This window comes from Amblyomma americanum, chromosome 2 (assembly GCF_052857255.1).
Source record: "Amblyomma americanum isolate KBUSLIRL-KWMA chromosome 2, ASM5285725v1, whole genome shotgun sequence".
Classification (NCBI taxonomy): domain Eukaryota; kingdom Metazoa; phylum Arthropoda; class Arachnida; order Ixodida; family Ixodidae; genus Amblyomma; species Amblyomma americanum.
This window is the reverse complement of record NC_135498.1, coordinates 191,214,156-191,236,872: the sequence shown is the minus strand read 5'-3', so window position 1 is coordinate 191,236,872 and position 22,717 is coordinate 191,214,156. Positions and strand designations below refer to the sequence as shown.

The 22,717-nt window shown below is 44.8% G+C and overlaps 1 long non-coding RNA gene across 2 annotated transcripts; it reads right to left on the bottom strand.

Moving 5' to 3' along the window:
- Positions 1 to 3,811: 3,811 nt before the first annotated feature.
- On the bottom strand, positions 3,812 to 11,051 carry LOC144119391 (uncharacterized). 2 transcript variants are annotated; one of them, XR_013312348.1, is made up of 4 exons: positions 10,949 to 11,051; positions 10,639 to 10,819; positions 4,382 to 4,497; positions 3,812 to 4,139 (listed from the first exon to the last, which is right to left on the bottom strand). It is a non-coding gene; the product is annotated as an uncharacterized LOC144119391 (long non-coding RNA). The 2 variants fall into 2 exon arrangements; XR_013312347.1 differs by lacking the exon at positions 10,949 to 11,051 and having other exon boundaries at positions 10,639 to 10,820.
- Between the last annotated feature and the right edge of the window lie 11,666 nt (positions 11,052 to 22,717).

Genomic DNA, 22,717 nt, shown 5'->3' with positions numbered 1-22,717 from the left:
TCTCACATTGGTATCAGGTGCAAGAATATCTAAATACTACTCAATTTTTGCTTAAGTTTTCAGATACACTCTTAGATTAAAAACATAATTTGGCTACATTAGCAGAAGCACAGCACCAAGGTACTCACCAGTTACCTGAAGCACTGTACGCAAGTTCTCGTGCCATCATGAATACAGCACACTGTCCACGTCTTCATAATGCCATGTCACTCCAGCACTTCAGTAGCAAAATTTTTCTTTAAAAAAAAGAAGTTTTGTTTATGTTAGACTGGTCATATTTAATTTTACTATATACTATGTACTTCTCATTGTACTGCCCCAGACTAAAAAATACCAATGATCACGCTTTCAATTATGTCATATGTGATCACCAAATTACGTGATCACCATTATGTGATCACCAATATGCTCTTAGAAATTCTGATTGAAATAAATCTGACAGAATATTATTTCAGAAAATGTGACACAAGGAAGAAGGACGCTAGCTAGATAACCTGGACGAATGTTTTCAGTTGCATGCAGCCACCGGCACCATTGCACACAAAATGTACAATAAAGTGGGTTTTACCTTTCCGAATAGAATTTAATGCTGCAAACATCTAAGTAAAAAAAATTCAACCTTCCATTCCGCATAAAGGAAAGAAAATTCCTCTCGTTTTCTCACAAGCCTCTGCAAGTACACAATTCAGTGAATCTACTCTACAAGTACTTGAATCTATCAGCACGAGACAGGGACGAGAAAAGAAACAAAACAGGCACTGACTCGCAACTGAAGTTTATTGAAGTGAACAGAGAGTATACAGAAAAGCCACACGCCACAAACTACACAATTACACATAAGCTACATCACAACATAAGTAAAAGTTTGCCCTTAACATTCCTCTCATCTAGACAGTCCAACCCGCTGCATGTTAATGCTATGGGCAGCACACTCACACATTCGTCACCGAGTCATAAGATGTGTCTAGCCTCGATAATGTTCTGGTTAATCTGCTGTGAATGTAGTGCCAAAATGCGTGTTGCCGAAAGGAATGGCTAGCAGCCTTCACATCCCTTGTAATATGCAGATAATTTACAACCCCTACCAATATCCAAATACCTCTCATGCTCCTGTAGTCTTACATTGATACACATTCCAGTTTCACCAACATAAACCCAACCACATGATAATGGTATGCAATGCATGCAATGGTTGCAAGGCACATATATGTTGCCACGTTTCACTCGACACATGTGCTTTTCACTAACGAAATTCACAAAGTTATTAACAATTTTACAGATTGTAGACAACTTATTAGGGGCCGAACACACCATTTTTACGTCATACCTTCTGGCCACAGTTTTCAAATTTTGCAACAATTTATGTATGTACAGTAACACAGTCAGTCTTTTGGCATCTCACTGGCTGGCCCCAGCCTGATCATGCCAGTCCCTGCGAAGGGGTTTCAGCTTTTAACATGCTAAAGGGAAGAATGGCACAGCATCAAGTAACGAGGAAAGCAGGACAGCACACCCACGCACAAGTGCTAACCCTGGAGCAGATACAAAATCCAAGAGCGCGTGCTTGACATTCAGCGTTGACAGTCAAGGAAACGAGGAAACACGGATTTGAACGCTAAAGATTGAACGAGCCCGATCCTTGGCTGCCAACGCTGAATGTCAAGTACACGCTCTTAGATTCTGCATCCGCTCCAAAGATGGCACTTGTGCGTGGGTGTGCTCTCCTGTTGTCATCGTTACTTGATGCTGCGCCATTCTTATCTTTAGCATGTCAGACCAACTTGCCCAATCTTATATGCTCAGCTTTAACAATTTATCGCACTTTTCTGCAATAGCATGGTTGGGAAATCATGCTTTCATTAGCCTTAAAATCTTCTCTTGGAAACCAGTTGTCACGCTGTAAAAGCATGGCTTCACCAATACCGAGCCTAGACTTCACGACGCAATGCTATCTTTCACTAGCTTAGAATCGTTCGACCAACAGTCAAGTAGCTGCTTAACGCTCTTGGGTGAATATCGCTAGCACACATGGCGTGTGCAGAACATCAAGGTAAGGTTCAGAAACCGCAGCTCTTTTTGTTGGGACATTTTCTCCAAGGTAAACTTAAGACAAAGGCCTTGCTCCTTAAACAAGTTCACAATATGTACAGGTCCCACACTATCACAACCTTTGTAAAAGACCAGAAAATCATAGACGTAGCGAAAGATTTCCCCCAGCCCATGCAATTTCTTGGCAATCATTCCTTCCACCCTGCTTAAGATAATATTGCTTAGCACAAAGGCAACCTTCGAATCGATACATTTAGCAGACTTTTGAACATATGCCGCACTGCCATACACCACAAACATGCTCTTCACTTCAAATAAAAGGAGGCAAGTGCCAAAAAAGAATTATGTTACACACCCGTTCTTAAACACGAGCTCATCGTTGTGCTCCGATATACACATTCATAAGCTTTTCACAAGATCTTCATACGGGATAGAATAAAATAGTTGTACATCGACACTAATCACAAGACAATCCGCTGGATTGTCATTCTTAAGATACTCAACCACACTGCGAATTGAGTACAAGAAATGGATCTTCAAGATGCGAAGTAGACAGATGCTTTTGCAAATAACCAGAGATAATTTTGCATGAATCCTTTTCTGAAATTTATCTTAAGAGCATGTTATTGAATAGCATTTATTTGAAGAGCATGTTTGTAGAGTAGCGCAGTGCGGTATGTGTTCTAAAGTCTTGAATATGTAGTGGTTCAAAGGTTGACCTTGTGCTAAGCAATATTTTCTTGAGTAGGGTGGATAGAAAATTGTCCAGAATGTGCATGGGCTGGGGGAAAAATCTTTTGCTATGTCGATGATTTTCTGGTCTTTTATAAAGGTTGTGATAGTTCGGGACCTGTACATCTTCTCAAGTTGTTTAAGGAGCAAGGCCTTTATCTCAGGTTTACCTTGGAGCAAATGTCCCAAGAAAAAGAGCTGTGGTTTCTGGACCTTACCTTGATGTTCAGCACACTTCATGTGTTCTGGCGAGTGTTAAGCTGCTACCTGGCTACATGTCGACCATTCCAAGCTAGTGAAAGATAGCATTGCACTTTCTAGCGCGGGCTCAGAATTGATGAAATTATGCTTTCACAGCATGACGACTAGTTTCCAAGAGCAGATTTTAAGGTTAACGAACGCAGGATTTCCAAACCTTGTTACTGCAAGAGCATATGATAAATTGTTAAAGAAGCTGAGACAGTTTTGCGGTGACCGGCACAATCAGGCTGGGGCCAGCCAGCGAGATGCCAAAAGACCAGTTGTGTTACCGTATGTACATAAATTGTCGCACAATTTGAAAAATGTGGCCAGAAGGTATGATGTAAAAGTGGCTTTCTCGGCCCTTAATACGTTGTCTAAAGCATGTAAAATTTTAAGAATAATTCTGTTAATGTGGCTCGAGAAAAGTACACGTGTAGAGTGAAATGTATATATACCTTGTAAAATGAATGTGGTATCAAATATTATCTTGTAGTCTGGTTTACGTAGGTGCAACTGGAAGGTTTATGAATGTAAGACTACAGGAACACAAGAGGGTAGGGGCTTGGCTAGGTGGTTGGGGTAACTCTGCTGTACACTGCACGGGATGTGAAGTCTGCTACCCTTTCCTTTTGGCAACACGCATTTTGGCAGTAAATTCAGAGAGATTAAATGGGAGATTATCGAGGCTAGACACATCTTATGACTCCGTGAAGAATGTGTGTTTTGTCTATCGTGTTAACACACAATGAGTTGGACTACCTTGATCAGGGAAATGTTGAGGGCGATTTTTGACTCATGTTGTCCTGTATGCTTATCTGTAACTACATGGTTTATGGTATTGCTTGGCTTTTTATATATTCCCTGTTCACGCCAATAAACTTTAGTCGCGAGTCAGCACCTGTCTTGTCTCCTTTCTCATCCCTGTCTTTCACGCTGGTGGATTCACCGCAATGGCTCACCTCTGCAGAAATCCAAGGCATGACATTTTCCTCTTCACACTCGTGGTTCAGCGCATAATACGGCAAAGGCTTTTCAATTCCAAGGAAAGTTCATGGCTCCATTGAACACTGCCTCCTGCTTACAAGACACAGAGCAGCAATCATTGTAGATTCTACCTGTGACACAAAGAGCAAAGTTTTAGTTTGAGTTGACTAAACTAGGAAAGCAGCACAATATATCTATAGCCAAATAACTGAACTCAAAGAAATAGAGGGTAGTGTAATAGTGAACACACTGATATATTGCAAGTGAGATATATGCATAATATATTGCAATATCCAACACTGCTACCACTGCCTTAGCCAACTACTTTATAAATAACAATAAATGCAGTATCACAAAAATACTGATAACGTACTATTAGTGCTAATAGTAGCAGTGCAGGTTCCATGAACAAAAAGGGCCCAGTGCTGACTGTCGTTCCCACAGCAGCCTTGTGACCAATGGCCGGTGTATAGGAAAGAGGAGGAATGACTGAAAAGAGAAAAAGCCAGGGGGAAGGAAAATAGGTATAGAAGGGCTTAGGATTATGCTACGGTTGTGCTTGTGCTTGGAACGCTCGTGCTTGGTGCGCTCGCGCTTGGAACGCGAAGAGGACGAAGTGCGTTTCTGCGGCTGGGCTTCGCGTGCCCGGTTGTTCGGCTGCGTGGCTGTAAGCTGTTTCCCTGTAAATATATTTTTCCCTTTTGGTGTGCACATCTTCACGTTACATTATTGGTGGAGGTGCGGGGTACAGCCACAGCAAGCACGGAACTCCGCAGCGGTCGTCAGCTCGCCGGCTCTTCAACCATGACCAGCGAAGGGGCCGCTCCGTCGGCGTCTGCCAACCCGGCGTTCATCATTGCCCATCCGAGAGATCCTGGGACCTTCAACGGAACGGACGGCGTCGACGTGGAGGACTGGCTCGCAATGTACGAGCGCGTGAGCACACACAACAGGTGGGACCCGACCCTAAAGTTGGCCAACGTCATCTTCTACCTGACGGGCACTGCCAGGGTATGGTTCGAGACCCACGAGGATGAACTCACCAGCTGGGATCTCTGCAAGCACAAGCACAACCGTAGCATAACTCACCGACTGTGCACCGCCAACTTTGTCCGCCTGGACCCCGATGCCGCCACTTATGTCCGTTTCTCCTCTGTCCCGCCAGTTCCCTATGGTGACTACATCATTACTCCGGTTCCTGATGTGCCCTTTACACGCAGTGTTGCCCTTGCGCATACAGTTGTCACCATGTCGGCAAATCAAGCGTCCCTTCCGGTTCTCAACTTTGCCTCTTACGTTCAGCCGCTCCCACAAGGTATGTCGCTCGCCACGCTGTGCCCTGCTGCCGAATGCGTCGTATCGGCGGTGAGAAGCGTCCCACCCTCGTCGAACTGCCGCGACTCTGACGTCCCACCACCTGATGAATATGCAAAAATGATTGCTGCTGACCTCTTACCAGGGCAAGCTCACGACCTTCGGTATCTTCTGTCGTCTTTTCGCGACATCTTTGACTTCGATGACCGCCCTTTGGCTCGAACATCTGTGGTCACGCATCGCATCAACACCGGTGACGCAGCTCCTATTCACAGACGACCCTACAGAGTGTCCAGTACAGAACGCACCATCATACAGCAAGAGGTGGACAAGATGCTCAGTAAAGACATCATAGAGCCCTCGTCGAGCCCTTGGGCCTCACCAGTTGTGCTGGATAAAAAGAAGGACGGCAGCTGGCGCTTTTGTGTTGATTACCGGCACCTAAACAACATAACAAAAAAAGACGTCTATCCACTCCCAAGAATAGACGATGCTTTGGACTGCCTTCACGGAGCCAAATTTTTCTCTTCAATTGACCTTCGGTCCGGGTATTGGCAAATCTCTGTTGATGACAATGACCGCAAAAAGACGGCATTCGTCACACCGGACGGCTTATATCAGTTTAAAGTTATGCCATTCGGTCTCTGTAATGCGCCAGCTACCTTCGAAAGAATGATGGACTCCTTGCTTCGCGGCTTTAAATGGTCCACATGTCTATGTTACCTCGACGATGTTGTGGTTTTTTCGCCCACGTTTACCACGCACCTCGAAAGACTGGCGAGCATTCTTTCTGTCTTCCGTAGAGCCGGGCTACAGCTCAATTCGTCGAAATGTCAATTCGGTCGCCGCCAACTCACCATTCTCGGACATCTAGTCGACGCTTCTGGTGTCCGCCCGGATCCTGTTAAAGTTAAAGCCGTCAAGGACTTCCCTATTCCCCAGTCGTCTACGGATGTGCGCAGCTTCGTCGGCCTCTGCTCGTACTTCCGCCGTTTCATCAAAAATTTTGCCGGCACCGCTCGCCCCCTGACCGACATTCTAAAGAAAGACACCCCTTTTACCTGGGGCCCTGCCCAAGAGGAGGCCTTTTCTTCGCTAGTCGACTTACTCACCTCCCCACCTATTCTGGCCCATTTTGATCCGTCGGCTCCGACTGAAGTTCGCACAGACGCCTGCGGTTATGGGATTGGCGCCGTGCTAGCCCAACGTCACCAAGGGCAAGAACGCGTTATTGCATATGCCAGCCGCCTCCTTTCTACAGCTGAGCGAAATTACTCAATTACAGAGCGCGAGTGTCTAGCTCTTGTTGGGCTGTAGCTAAGTTCCGACCGTACCTGTTTGGCCGTCCATTCTCCGTAGTGACCGATCACCACGCCCTTTGTTGGCTGTCTTCACTGAAAGACCCCACAGGCCGGCTCGGACGTTGGACGTTGCGCCTCCAAGAGTATTCTTACACTGTTCATTACAAGTCAGGGCGTCTCCATCAAGACGCCGACTGCCTGTCTCGGCACCCTGTAGAGCCGCCTGATCCTGGAGACAACGACCTCGGCCCGTGCCTCTTCGCTATCTCCGATCTGGTTAACATCGCGGACGAGCAGCGACAAGACTCTTCCTTGCGTATTCTCATTGATCGCCTCAACTGTGCCAGCCGAGATCCTTCATTGCAACTGTTCGTCATTCAGGATGGCGTCCTATACCGCCGCAACCTTCGTCCTGACGGACCTCCGCTCCTGCTAGTCGTTCCGCACCGTCTCCGTTCATCTGTCCTAGCGGAACTACACGACCTACCGACCGCAGGCCACCTCGGCGTCTCCCGCACATACGATCGGGTCCGACGCCGCTTCTTTTGGCCTGGTCTGTACCGCTCTGTTCGGCGTTACGTTGCCTCCTGCGACCTCTGTCAACGCAGGAAGAGACCATCAACGTTGCCTGCTGGCCTTCTACAGCCTATTGACGTACCTCTCGAACCATTCTACCGTGTTGGACTCGACCTTCTCGGACCTTTTCCGACGTCCTGCTCCGGCAACCGTTGGATTGCTGTCGCGACCGACTATGCGACCCGGTACGCTATCACGCGTGCGTTACCAACAAGTTGCGCAACCGATGTCGCCGACTTCCTATTGCAGAACGTAATCCTTCACCACGGCGCTCCACACCAATTGCTGACGGACCGCGGCCGCTACTTTTTGTCCCGAGTAGTTGACGATATCCTCCGGTCCTGTGGCACGCAGCATAAGCTCACTACAGCTTACCATCCCCAGACGAACGGGCTTACCGAGCGCCTCAACAGGACTCTGACCGATATGCTATCCATGTATGTCTCGCCCGACCACCGCGATTGGGACGTTGCCTTGCCTTATGTAACATTTGCTTATAATTCGTCGCGGCATGATACCACCGGCTATTCTCCTTTCTACCTTCTGTTTGGTCGGCATCCTGCGCTGCCATTGGATACATTACTACCGAGTTCTACTGCCTCGACCTCAGCGTATGCACGTGACGCCATCTCCCGAGCAACTATGGCCCGTGAAATCGCCCGAGACCGGCTCACCGCATCTCAGACCTACCAGAAGTCAGTTTACGACCGCCGGCATCGCCCAGTACACTATCCGCCGGGCTCACTCGTCCTCCTTTGGTCTCCTTCTCGCCGTGTAGGTCTCTCTGAGAAACTTCTACGTCAGTACAGTGGCCCTTATCGAGTTCTCCGTCAGGTGACCGACGTGACCTACGAGATTACACCTCTTCATGCTCCGACGTCGTCCACTAGCCCTTTGACTGACGTCGTTCATGTAGTCCGTCTCAAACCGTACCACACGCCTGCTGCATCATTCACTTAGCACCGGGACGGTGCTTTTGCCGCCGGGAGTTATGCTACGGTTGTGCTTGTGCTTGGAACGCTCGTGCTTGGTGCGCTCGCGCTTGGAACGCGAAGAGGACGAAGTGCGTTTCTGCGGCTGGGCTTCGCGTGCCCGGTTGTTCGGCTGCGTGGCTGTAAGCTGTTTCCCTGTAAATATATTTTTCCCTTTTGGTGTGCACATCTTCACGTTACAATATCATAGGCATATAAGGTTGTTTAGACAGTGAGCACAAAATAAACATTACCACACAAGTAAAGACATACAAGACCAAACATATATATCATTGTGCAGAGTGGCAAACTTGATGCCATTTAGCCCAAAATGTTTTCAATAAAGTGATTATAATTATTAATAGAACAACTGACCGAGTGAAACCATAACAGGGATGAACAAGGAAGTTGTTAATATTCTGGCAGAAATTAAAAGAAGAAAATGGATCTGGCCAGGGCATACAATGCAGAGAATGAATCACCAATGGTATCTTAGGGCAACAGAATGAATTTGATGGATTTTAATGGCACAAGGGCATCTGTGGCCAAAGAGTGGCTTAGCACAAGTTAATTTCGTCTACTCAAGGTGAAATCAGAGACCCATTTCCCAAGCGTTTCATTCCAGATAAGCTGAGCACCACACCAGGAAACAGCTTGTGCATTGTATCGCAACAAAATGAATTTCACCCTAAGGAAAATACAGCAGGAGATAGCTGATTATAACCTCACTAGATAAGATTAGGTGATTTCTGATAGTGTGGCATGTAGCTGGTGCAAGACACAGACAATTAAACTGGAAAAGGCCATTGTCCTGAGGTGAATGTAAACTAAGCAATGAGGATAATGAAATTCGCTACACTAGAGCTGTTAAGAATCAGCTCAAGTTCCATGCTTCAAGATGATGCAAGTTCGCTCAGTGAAAAAAAATCATAAGTTCACCCAAGAATTGGTATCTTGGCGGTATCAGGCTGCAGGTGCAGATGAATTAATCCTGCCTCAAAGAAGAGCTACATAGAGCACAAAACATTTTAGGCCAGTCCTACACTGACAGCTGTTAATAACTATTCTAAAACTGTTTTTCATTGCACAAACAATAATACCGAGTTTGTGTTGGTCATGTGATTATGTTACTGAGGCTCTCCTAAAAATTCTAGCCAGAGCTAAAATACAAGCTGTCTCAACTAAGTTTTTATATCAACAATGAGAACATAAACACATGCAGATTATTCAAGTAGAAGTTTTATTCTTCATAACGTGCCCTACAAATTTTAAATTATACTGAAAAGTAATAGAGTGGAGTGCTTGTGCCAAAAATACTAAACCTCAACAACAAAGAGAACACAAGATAAAGGCAACAACATATTGCCCAAAATTTAAATGTTTGACAGAACAAATATGAAAAGAAAACCTCTCCACAACTGGAACAAAACAGCGTGATACCGAGCACACATTTGAAAATTGTTCCACCCAAATCCCCAGTCTGGTGCTCCAGCACTCTTCAGCCAGCATGTCATGAAATGTACCATAGTTCTGGTAGCTGTAAAGAGTATACAGCTGATCCGGCATTTTGATATGTGAACAGTAACCCTCAATGACCACCAGGCTGAATACTTTCAAGAGGCTGTTCTAGTAACAAGACTGCAGTGAAACTCTTAGCAAGTTATGCTGGCGTAATAATGCAAACCGTTAATCTGAGAGTTCGCTACCACGCAACTCTGTAGTAACTCCTAAAGTGTTGCAATCGAATGAAAAAAAGGACTGCCTATTAAATAAACAAAAGTCAAGAGGCTGCAATGCAAGGCCACGACAGAAGTGCTGCAATACAGCAATAGCGATACAATGTACACTTTAAGCAACACAATGAAACATGATCTTTTATCCTTAATTATCAGAATTTAAATATTAGTTTTCCTTGCTCTCTTGCAAATTTAAGTTTAGATCGTGAAAGCGCTCAAAAAGACAAGTATACAGAAAGAGATTTCCACACAGTGCGCTTACTTCCAGTGTCTTTTTGAGCACATCCACTATCTAAACATGGTAACCCAACTAGTCTAAACGCTGTCGTTATTCCAAAATTAAGCCTTTCACAAAGTGGGAGCCCCTTTCCCCATACGAGGTACACCATAACTAATCCAACACTTTTTTCATGATATGTTTTCTCTGAGAATAAACACTGTTTGAAGATTTTGCAATAGTACTTCTTTTCGATTCCACGAATGTCTCATGCAAGTGTTCAATGAAATGACCATCTGCCTATCTTGATCATTGCTCAAAATCAGGGTATAATGCACCACGAAGGGCACGCTCTGCTTGATTTTTATGTTTTCCTAACGAAGCATGTACGTGCAACCCTTCTGCTGGCTTGTATGCAGCAGGTTTGTCTAGCTAGGTGAACTGTGGTTTTGCTATAAAGATGAAATGGTACTTTGGAAGTGAATGGCTTTCTAAAATGCATTTAACATACATACCGGGGCTTTAACAGCACCTGGTGTAAGCAACATCAGTGGGGGGACCGCAGGAGTGGCCTAGTGGTCCGAGCATCTGCCTCGCAAGCAGGAGGTGCGGAGTTCGATCCCCAGTGCCACCGGGTAACCAGCGGTGATACAATGGGTCGTTTCAATGGCCAGTTTAAAACTTGAAATAACCATGCTGCAATATATACAAAAAATGATTTGTGTGCTCTCTCTTACATGACATAGTTAATCATATCATAGTGTTGGTAGTACACAAAGTGCATGTGTGGAACATATACATGCACTCTTTTTGTTCACATCTTACCTGCTATGTTCTGTTATGGCATGTTATGTGCTGGGAAAGCAACAGGTAGTAAGCAATGTTGTGTTGCAGCCTTTCTTCTGGTGGAATTTGAATCATGTGAGGTGCAGCTGAAAGAAATTGTTTCATACATAAGTATATTTCATGTAACACAACAAAAAATGCACAGCCCCATCATGAGTTGTGGTTTAAACTAACAGCGAGCTTTTTACTACTCTATTTATCATATGATGGAAGTCAGTGATGCTGGAGGCACAAAACTAAATACTGTGAGGTAACAAGAGCTAATATGGACAATCATGCCTTTAAGAGATATTGTCAATATATATTTTCCTGAATGAACTAAAGTTATCCTTAGAAGCATTCAGAGGAAGATAATTTTGCTAAATGCCTTTTGCCAGAATAGGCCTTTTATGAACCAGTTGCAAATGAAAAGAATAACTTTAAGACCATGCTATGCATGCTCTAACGCCAAAGTAGTTGCATACAAGCAGTATACTAAGCCCCTAGTTTTATGGTGGGCCTGTACTGCACAATGTTCATGCAAGGTAGTGGAAAGTATGTGCCATGAAACAGACCTCTGCTTGCTGAAACTGGCAAATAAGTACTGGGGTTTTAAGGCAGGAAAGAAGTTACATAGTTCCTTCTGCAGGTTTTGAACTTCAAGTTAGTTATTTGAAAAATATCAATCCCTGAACTGCAATGATTGAAGTTTTTAGCAAATAACATTTCCATTGTAACAGTGGTAACGCTCTTTTATTTGAGGAACGACTTTTCAAAAGCCTGCGTTTCATGGTGGCTGTCAAGTAGCCCTGATAAAGAGAAACCAGTCACGACACACAACCAAGCCCTCGTAGCACATTTTCAACTATACCTTCATGATATAGCTTTAAAGTAAGTGTTAAGCAATACAAATACAAATCCCTTGATTTCCTTCATGATTTATCACTGGTGTATACATACAAGGATAACCGTACAAGATGTGGAGTGCGTGGTACAGAGAGAGTAGGCAGATGGTTTCTTGACACTCAAAAAGTGAACAAGGGAAGAAAAAATCTCAGGGTGCTTGCCGTTTCGACAAGACAACTTGTTTTCGTCTGGGGTCAACATATACAGAGGAAACTTAGAATCAAGTACAGGGCTGTCCACTCTTAGTGCGAACACGCGAGCACATGGCTGTGCTCTTTGGGCCACTGTGTCTGACATTGCCACACATCGAAGTGTAACATGACACGAAGCACCACATCCAGGTGCATCTCCTCTTGCGCCATTTTGCAGCGATGAGTGGCTGCGTCGCACACAGTGGACCTCTAAAGAGTGCGGCCATGCGCTCACATGTTTGCACTAAAAGTGGCCAGCTCTGTACATTCCGGAATTGGCATAATTATTTGAAAAGGCCTTGCACATGGTCAGAGGTTTCCCAACCCATAAATTCCCCCTCCTTTCCTGCTTTCTTTAATTTATCGTTATACTTTAACCTTACGCCCTGCACCTCCTGACATCACTTCTCGGAACCTTGGCTGCCATACTCCCCCCCCCCCTCCCCCTTCTTTTTGCCTTTTCTCCGAACCTGCCCTCATTTTCTCTTTTTCCTTCAAATTATTTTGCCCCCCCCCCTGGTGTTTTATTCTGCCATGCTGCTTAATTCCTTTATCCTAGTTTTTTCAGGAAAAGGCAGCCAGCCATACCAAGCCACCTGTTGCGTTTGAACATAAATTCATTCAAGCCCACTATCCACACTCCATACCCCGAGATTCGTTTCTACTGAATTGGGCTTTTTTGTTTTCACAGTTTTGCAGGTCAACCGGTTAATCTTCTTTAGCAGCTATCATGCCTGGTCAAGGTTCACGCTCCCCATCGTAACGCCCTTCCCATATCGCACCCTCGTCCCACACAACAGGCCTTTCGCCTCGAAGTGAAAACCTTATTTAAACCCCACCAATGATGAACAGTTTGCCAGACAAAGACAAGTCCTCGTGTCGAAACGTCGGCAAGCACCCTGAGGCTTTTCTCTTCCTTATTCAGTTTGTGAGATACCAGGGACAGGTGTTCAAGCAGCCATACCACACCATGCAAGCACCCTGAGGCTTTTCTCTTCCTTATTCAGTTTGTGAGATACCAGGGACAGGTGTTCAAGCAGCCATGCCACACCCCTGTCACACGGGCACCGCAAAGGCCTTTGAGAATCATATCCAAAGGCGTAAGGAGTGCAGCTACCCGGTACAAATGTTGCGCCTTTGTCGCTAAGGGCCTTGGAGGCGAAGGCGCTCAACCGAGACCTTCGGAGCCCGAAGACGCGGCATTCGAGAAGCTGTGATCGCAGTACCATCCAAAGTCAAAAAGTAAAAGCAATAAAAAAATAGATAAGCTAATAATGTTTGAAAACACTTTTTTCAAATACGAAAGGTGTGTCTGGCTTTGGTTTTTGTACGGGTGTTTATGTTTTATGTTCAAATTTCAAGACAGTGAAAGTGTTGCGGCAACACCGAGCGCCCATGGTGGCCAAGGCAATACACGTACAAAACCTGCTCCTGCTGATGAGAGTAGCTGTTGCAGTACTTTTAAGGAAGCAATCAGAATAAAAAAATTGTCAAAGCTCAACGAATGAACAGAATACATACACCACTTTAATTTTAGAACACTCAATTCAGACACCTCGAGTATAGCAGCGGGTGCTAAGCCTGAACGACTTTCACCTTTGGGCTGCACCGTGTAGCTGCATCGCTGCTCCTTTAAGCTTTCGCTCCTTTGGTGAAGAATGGTGCCTTTGCTGGAAAGGCCTTCGAGGAATGCCATGTGACAGGGGTATAAAGCACATTTTTTACTGACACGAAAGACTCAGTGCCTTTAGTTCTGACAACATTCTGAATCATGCTTTGGTGGCTTAGCATATCAAAATACTGGACATGACAAAATCAGCTAATTAGTGAGCGCTATTATTTGCTATAGGTAAAATTATAACATTCTCCTAAAATAATGAAAAGAAACCACCAGCACTGACATCACTGTACAATTTGGCTGTAACATACTGACATGACAATATAGTTACACGTAAATTCCCTTTTTGCACTTCAAAACTGCATGCATTATTTCTAGAAAGTGCGAGAACAGAAGCTCATACATAGTGCCAAAGAAAAGAGTGCATAATAGTACCACTTATGAGGTGTTTATCGGCAACTGCAATGAGCAAGGCTATGTTAATGGCAATCCAGAGTTATTATGTGTCTTACGAGCGCATGCACTTGGGAGGTGATAGCAGCTGTGGACGCAGCTGTCCATCGCAGTTTTGAGTCTGTCGAGATAACACATGGGGTAAGGTATTCCCTGTTTTGCTGCCGAAGGCAAAACCGTCAGCGAGTGGAGTTGCCTTGCTATTCACTGTCAATATTTACTGCTCAAAGTAAAGGAAACTAGGGCATAAAACATACAGCATTTCATATTATGCTTTGGCCAAATGCAGTGAGAATGAAACAGACTAGAGACTTGTCTTATGAAGTTTGCACTCTTTACTTTGCACCAGAGGAAAATAAATTTATGTAAAGTTGACCTACTGCTTGCCACAGTCCTAGAAGAAATGAATCCAGGTCTCAGAAATTCTACCGAGAGAATACTGATGCTGCATGTGCATTTCTCTGAACTGTTCTGAAATCTGCAGAAGTTACCAATTTTTTTACTACCTGATTACATACTGTAATCTTTGCAAGGAATATGAGGTTAACGGACTGGGAAAAAATGTCAGGAATGGTACCTTTGGTACTGGGCAGTTGGACAAACAAATGACCCACTGGGCGTCCCCAGGAGCTCTGCTACCAGGCACCCTTAGCAACAGTAGTCAATTTTCCAGATCCAAAGGAGCCATGCGAATGATTGCCGAAAAGCCAAGTTTAAGGACAGCAGATGCATGAACACAAAACAGTTTTCCAACTTTGTTTCAGTGTGATAAATGGTTTCAAATCTCTAGACTATATCTGGTAGTACACAAATTATCAGAACACCATCTGCCGCTCAGAATCGTCTCAAAACACATTCGACACGCAGTACCAACATGGACAGTTCGTGCTTAATTGAATCCAAAAGTTTACGCTGATCGACCAATATTACTCTAAATAGAGACAGAAAGCGCATGCACGTTGTACTGATGTTATCGTGAACATAACATGCGACGAGACGCAGGGTTACAATACAAACAAAAAACCGCTTTCAAAATTTGAGAACAAAAGGCTCACCTTCTCTCAAGTTCGCCAAACCGGAGACGTTGCCGAGTGGCTGCCGCCAAAGTCACTCGGAATGCACAGAAACAATAAAAATGCAGTGCCACTGACTTTCCTTGAGCAATTCCAGTCGATTGAACTTCCAACTGTTCGCACCGACTACCTCTGCAAGCATGTCTAAAAGTTAGCGGCGCAGGCCACGCCATTTGCAATTTACGGAGCTACACGGGAAATTCATAGCGCCATTCGCGTATTCGCGCTCAAGCTCACGTCACTGATATTGCAAAGGCGCACAACGGCAAAAACATATAAGATGTATTTAATTTTCGGTAGCTTCTTTAGCTGACAACCTGAATCATTTGATATATTGTTTTTCTTTTCGTTGCATGAACGTTATTACCACCAGCGGCAGCGCAGCTTGGCCATGGCTAGCCATGGCGAAGTCGAGGCGCTAGCCGAGCCCGCAGTCGGAAACATGTGCGCAGTTAGCGCAGTGTGGAGTTGAATGAACAGGCGCTGGAATGGGTTTTTGTTCTTCCGTGTTCGCTGCGTGCGTCCTGCGCGTTGTGTGTCTTTAGTATGTGTGTGTGTATGTGTGTGGCCGGAACGCTGCATTGGAGTGTACATACAACAGCTCGCTGTCCCGTGCGGCATCGGTGCGTAGTAAAGCGATCATGCAGAATGTGCGTTACAATGCCAGTGGCCCTGCACGAAAGAGGAGACTTGAAGCCGACGGAAAAGCTGCTCTCCCTCGTGGGACTGCAAGAACCTGGCGAGTAACAGTCGACGCGCGTTTCGGTGGATGATTCCGTTTACCACGCCAAAAAATTCAGCACTGGCCAACAGCAATGATGAACTGCTGCTGCATCATCACCTGTGTAATGTTTGTGACAAGCTTGTTGGATGTGATCGTGGCCATGAATGGTATTCGCCGAGCAGTGGCCCTCAGGGCGTGGCACCAGTGGATACCTGAAGACGATTACTGTTTGCCCGCGCCCTGGCGCCTCGCATTCAACCGAATCCTTTGGCGTTAATTATTTATATCTGAATTTCACACGTAGTTGGACTCGCAAATATTACAGCGTACAAACGTACCGTCGGAAGAGCACCCTTTTTCATTTTTTTAGGGAAGGGGTGGGGGAATTACCGTCTGCTCAAATTTAATGTCACTAATATTTTGAGCTTATTTTCTAAACAGGTGCCGTGGTGGCACTGTAAGCAATGCATTTACTGGGCAGAAGTTTATTTTATGTTGTGTTGGCACAAGGTTAATGATTGTCATTGTACTGTGGTGCCATGTTCAAACAAAACACATAATTGTACTCTCTTTGAAGAATGTCTAATGAGGTAATAAATTACTGAGCAGCGAGTATGCACTGTGGTAACTGCGACGAACGTTACTGAATTACTTCACACTTGTCATGTTCTGTTGTCGTTAGTGATTACGTATGCCTTGGTGTCTGCTGCTTTCCAGTGTAGGGGTCGAGAGGCATGTCGAGCTCCACTTAGCAGCTTTTTTTCCTTCCACTCTCTACTGGCCAACGTGGTAAAATAAACTCAACATAATGCGTGATTGCTCAGACCTAGATTAGACTACCATTTCACTTATTTACTCTCAGGGCCAATTGGCATCGAAGAGAGGAGAGCGACTAACATAAATACATGTGTAGGCAGATTAATTAAAATGATTATACACAGCAGACTTGAAGGCATTAGATGCAGTGGTGGACATGACGAAGGCAGAGAAGATGTGACAGCTGGAAACGTAGAAAAGTGGAGATCTGCGTGAGTTTGTACGCGACTTAAGGTCAACGCTAGCAAAAAATTAAGAAGGCGCAGAAGACTGAGGCCAGAGTTAAAACTGTAGTTTAACAGAGGAAAGCACCTCCCAGCAAGCCAAAATGTGCACATGCAAGCAGTTATGTGAACACAGAACATAGAAAATGAAACTCCTTTTTGGACAGAAGGAAAGCTAAGGCACATTGCTTATTGTGATGTTGCTTAAAAAGTGGGTGTCTAGTTGTTGCCCTTCATATCTGGTTCTTCCACACCCAGCAACTGAAATGCCATCAAAAAGGAGCATCTCCAATCACTCTAATTACATGGGAGGTACACATCGCCAGATGTCAGAGGCTTGGCGTCTCATCTTGCAGACTAGCTAGTTTGGCAGATTTAAACTTTACCGCATGTAAGAGGCATGCGGTAGCCTTGAAGGGGAGTATTTCATAAATGTTACAGCATATTGTACAGTCTGGCATGCTTCATTATTTACATCACAGTAATATGCTAGCACAGGCTGGAAAGTTTGTAAGTGAACAGAAAAAAACAATGTTCATGCCATATCTTAGCCACATTCTTAGTATTGTATAAAAAGTGCAAATAAGGAATTCCTCATTTCTTTGTCAGCTTTTTCTTTCTGTGCATTGATTTTTTGCAAGTTAGCAAGGTTCTACAGTCTTGTGTGCCTATCGGCTGGCCCCTTGTTTGTCAAAGGTACCGAGTACACAATGGGTCGTGTCAGTGCAAGCTAAGTAAACGATGGATAGAAAATTCGTGCTTTCAGAGTATTTCCAGAAAAAACTGCTGTTATTTCCTACTCAGGATGGGGGAACAGCATCGATGGTGCACATCCTCCTTGTCACTGCAGCAATTATGGCTGCTCGCTGCTTTTTGGTGGCGTTTCATTTATCTGCAGGAAGAGCAGGCATGAATGGGCGGCAATAGGTACCTACTAAATTAAACATTGTATTGAGCAATATGTTGTTGTGTCGGTGCTTTTGTTATCCATGAAGGAGTTGGGGTTTTGATTAATGGTTGTGTAGCAAAGATGTAACTGCTACATTGCACTGCATTCACAGATTTGTTTGCCCATGCTTTTGGTTTACTCAGTTGTTTATTTCCTTACCAAATGGCAGATGGAAATTCGGCTTCAACTTGTGCACTTTCATCATGTTTGCAATGTACTTTCAGCTGGTGTTCAGTTTCACTTTGGAGAAGTTGTCCAACCATTGTCTGTGTCTAAATGTTTTCTAACAGTTGACCTCATTACGCAGCATTTCTCACAGAAAGCAAATGTTGCAGTAACATTTTTATTAAATGTTACTCTATTATGTGGCTAGCAATGTAGCGAAAGATATTTTCATGAAGTCAGCTTTTAGCATTATAGCAAATTAATGCCTTTGTTATTTAACGTTGCTCACAATTTGTACCAATCACTCAACCTTGAAGCAACGTAATGCGTTATCACCCTACCTCGGCTCTTCAATGTGTTAATCACATTAGACATGCTCACGGTCGTTCGCCGTGCTAGTTTGCGGACATTGTTGGCTAAGAGTAAACCAGACAAATAAAAAATCGGACGTCATGTGATGCCTATAGTCTGCGGGCCAGCAGTTCATCGTGTAAAAGTGGCGCCACATCATAAGCATCTTCTGTTTTTGCTGCCTTTAAGCAAGGTATTAGTGCGGTTGGTGCAACACGTAGTCGATGGGGTCAACCGTCCTGTCGTGTTAAGTTTTCCTCCCTTAAATTGAATGTTTAGTATTTTTCCCTGCAACGACTACAGAGGAACACGGACGTTTCCTTCAATACTGGACTGAATATACGGTCATTCCCTACGTTTCATTGAAAGCAGAAGTGGTTCTGTATTTAAAACGTACATAGTCTACGTTATAGGTACGGAATTTTTTTACAGTGTACATGAAGTTTCTCAATGGCATTCGGTTCGGATGACATTCGAGTGGACGGAGCTCGGCGGAGACATTCCAGATTTTGGAATGCCGTCGAAACGCGAACGCAGCCCGAACCGACCAATAGGCGTTGCCGCCGCCATCGCTTCGCCCCGCCCACAACCGCATGAGTGCTTTCGGCTCTGTGGCTGCTCATTTTGATACCTGCTGCTCGCTTTTTCCTGCTCTTTGCTTAGCAAATAGCTCGTGTTCTGTCTACGTAAGTGCTTGAAGATAACAGTGCGCCAAAGAACATTTACCGCATGAGCATGAAATTTCTCCAGCAGTGTGCCGATGAGGACGCCTGCGCGCATATACTATTGTTTACATCGCTGCGTACGAACAGCTAGCGCTCGTTTGCATTACTTAAAACACCTTCTGCGCTTTAGTTCTATTAAATAATCTCATCTCTTTTGTACTGGTTGTACCCGTGGCTTGTTAAAGCAGTGCGACAATCCGTTGGAGGATGCGCCGATACGATCGCTCGCCTGAGAAACACTTGACAGCTGTGCTACTGACATCGTGTACGATCGGCGCTTGTCGCTAATTGTCTCGACTTCGTCCGACGCGATCAGTAGTTTATTTTAAACTGCTTTATTCAGAAGTATGATTGGGGACCGTTCGCGGTAATTGAAAAGGCATAACTTGTTATCCACAAAATAGCAACGTCGACGACTGCTGCTGTTCGTCAAGCAGTGCTCGGCGGTTTGGGTCACACCGGCGCTTCCTGTCCATCGTATGTGCGCCCTGCGATGTGAGCAATAGTTGATTTGAGGTCGCTGTTGTCAAGACTACACTCGTCGATTATTTGCGTTCACTCAAACTTGTGAATTCGCTCTTCACAACCGCCGAATTCTAAGACGTAACCCTGCGGACTCGCTAGGCCTAGTCGTCGCGGAAGGGAAGGGAGTCGCCGTCGATTAAAATTAATTTGGCAAGCGCTTATAGCTGGTGAGTGTTCGAGTGTGCACATGTGAAATATACCCGTTCCTTTCGCTTATTAACAATATGGATAAGGTAGAAGGGCGAATATATTCACACCGTCGCCTCATCAGCGTGTTTTCGCTCAGCCGCCGGCCTTCATAGGACATGAAGGCTGACAGTCCGCCGGTCGGATTCGTCGGTGTCAGTGGCCTCAAAAACTTGTCCCACTACAGTCATATATGCTGCTGTTGACCGTGATAGTGTCGTTGTCGCACTAGGGTGACCACCGCCGCCGTCGTCATTGTACACTGAAAACGAGCTGACGAAATTTGAAATGCGTTTGGAAAGTGTCGTGTAGCGCCGCGGAAGTCCGTCGAGTCCGAATGCCATTCCAAGTTGCGAATGTCATTCGAACGTGCCCGTGTAGCACAGGTATTAGCCTTTCTCGCGATTGCCAAGGACGATTTCTGTTAGCGTTTGTCGTGATGATGTTCTGCCGCCTTCATATTAGCAGCAGCATTTTTTTGTTTCATAGAGATAACATGCCAATTTTCCTTGTAATAAGGTGCACGTGCGCTTCCGGATCTTATAAACATAATAAGTACCACAAGAAATAAAATCCTGAGAGTCAGTTTCAGTTTCCCTACTTTTGGTTTCACCCCCCCCCCCTCACCCGCTATCTTCAGATAAATGAAATCATTTCCTAAAGTATTGACAAAATGTCTCCATTTGTCTTTCATTTAGCGCAAAGGACACCTGATCCATAGAAAAGGGGACTCCAAATGGCATTGTACACTGTAGCCTAAGAGGAATCTCATCGACGCCTGTCTGCGCGAGTTCACATCCCCAAGGAAACCACCGAATCGACGCCTCCAGTCTGCCTCTGAAGAGATCGTGTACGAAATTATAAAAAAGCTGTCCAACTGCCGTCGATCAAGCGGTCTCCTGAAGGTGAAACTTGACCAGGACATTTATCGATGGGCTTTTCACGGGAAAGGCCAACCATTAGAAAAAGAAATGGCTACTCTGTGAGGAACAAGACTTCTCCAGGCTCCAACTTCCGTCTGCATGGTCGATACGGAAAACGAAACTTGGGAACAAGGTGGCGATTGAGTTTCCAATCAGAATTAAGGATGGGGTAACACTTCAGAAGTCCTGCAAGAGGTTTTCTTGCGGATTTCCTCGTGAGACCTTGCAGGTTTTTATCGTGACAAAGATCATTGCTGGCGCATCGTAATACAGTGATAAGTGTTTATTCCCATGGAGTTCTACTTTTGTTCTATTTGTTTTGTTTTCGCGTTATTTTGGCTTGTTTTGTACAACGTGTCACCTTTTTAGCTCACTGAGTGTTACTGTCTCTATTCCACTGCTAAGATTTCTTGTTCGTCAAATTTTCCAGTTTTTTTTTAGTTTGTTGCTTATAGCTCCACGAAATTGCGACGTCAGATAACCATATAATCTTGTCTGCTACCTTTGACAGTTGCAGTGTCACATTCACGCTTACCAATGAGACAGCTATAAAGACAAGACACGAGAAGGACCTTCTTAGAAAGACATACTTTGAAGCTGTGCAATCATTTTTGCCCCCGAATGTAAGGCTTCCCATTATGGGTAAATATTTTGAAGACCGGTTTACGTCACTGTGCAATATTGCGGATAGGTGCTACAGGAATTTGGCAGGCCGTGCGAAAGCGTCCTTCTTAAAAATAAAAGGTTCATAAAGATTCACTTCGAGTCTCAATCTAGCCCACCTGAAACGAATACCGGAGAATCCATAGAGAACATCATAATTTCTGCTCTGCAAAAAGAACTCGAAAGAGTAGGAACAGTTTCAGAAAAGGCCATAAATAAGCTCAGAGACACCGTCTCTGCCTATAAGGCTAAGCTTCTTAACCTAGAGCAGGAGAATGAAAAGCTAAAATCCGTAAAAACTACAATGCTACTGAACAAAGGAATAATGGTCGGCGAGGGGTGCAAGAAAAAACATACCGAAGGAAGCTTAATGCCGCTGGATATTCTATCACGCAAGCACTTGACGCTGTACTGGAGAGCTACGGCTTAGATGTATGCCAGTTTCTCGTAACTGACTTAAAAGGCCTGCTGCATAAAGTAACATTCAAGGAAAATGAAGAAATTATTTGTAATTGCGGTGTAAAAAGAGGTTTCTGCAGCAATGGTCAATTTAACTATAATGCCCTTTCTTCTCTAAACAAAAAAGCTTGCGAGAAGTTGCAGCCCTCTTGGACGTAGATTTTGTCTGTAACGTTTTCTGGGAGCACCTCTCCGCGAGCGTCCCTATTCTGCATACCATAAGGATAATAAATTCTTACAGAGAGCACCTAGATAGCAGGATAACTGTCTTCAAGACACCAGGTACCTCACCTGGCGCTCAGGTTTCATTTGAGGAAGACTTGGCGTTAGCTGCGCAAGAGCTAGCTAAAGATGTAGGCATAAGTGCGACAGAGATCTCCACCGAGGCATTCCTTGTAAAAATAGAGGGTGATGGCTACTATGTGAGTAGACGCACGACCTGGACAACATTATCATTCGTCATGATTTGCAAAACGCGGCAGCTACAAAGCCATAACTTTCATCGCCTTCTCGGTGCGGCGATCTCGGAGGAATATTTTGAAATAAGATAGGCTTTTCGGAATTTGATAAAAGAAATTAATGTTGTCGCACGAAGGCGTAGCATATCAGTAGGGGACCACGAGATTACGATTCGCATCTGTCTAGGGTCAGATTTGAATTTTTGGTTTTTGTCCAGGGTCTGCAGTCTGCTGCATCACACTATCCTTGTCCATTTTGTCGAGCAAACCCACCGACAAGGTGCTCAGTTCTGACAAGTAACAGGAGATTTAATGAGCCTCCTTTGATCCGCACTCTTGAGAATATCAAAGCTGATTGCT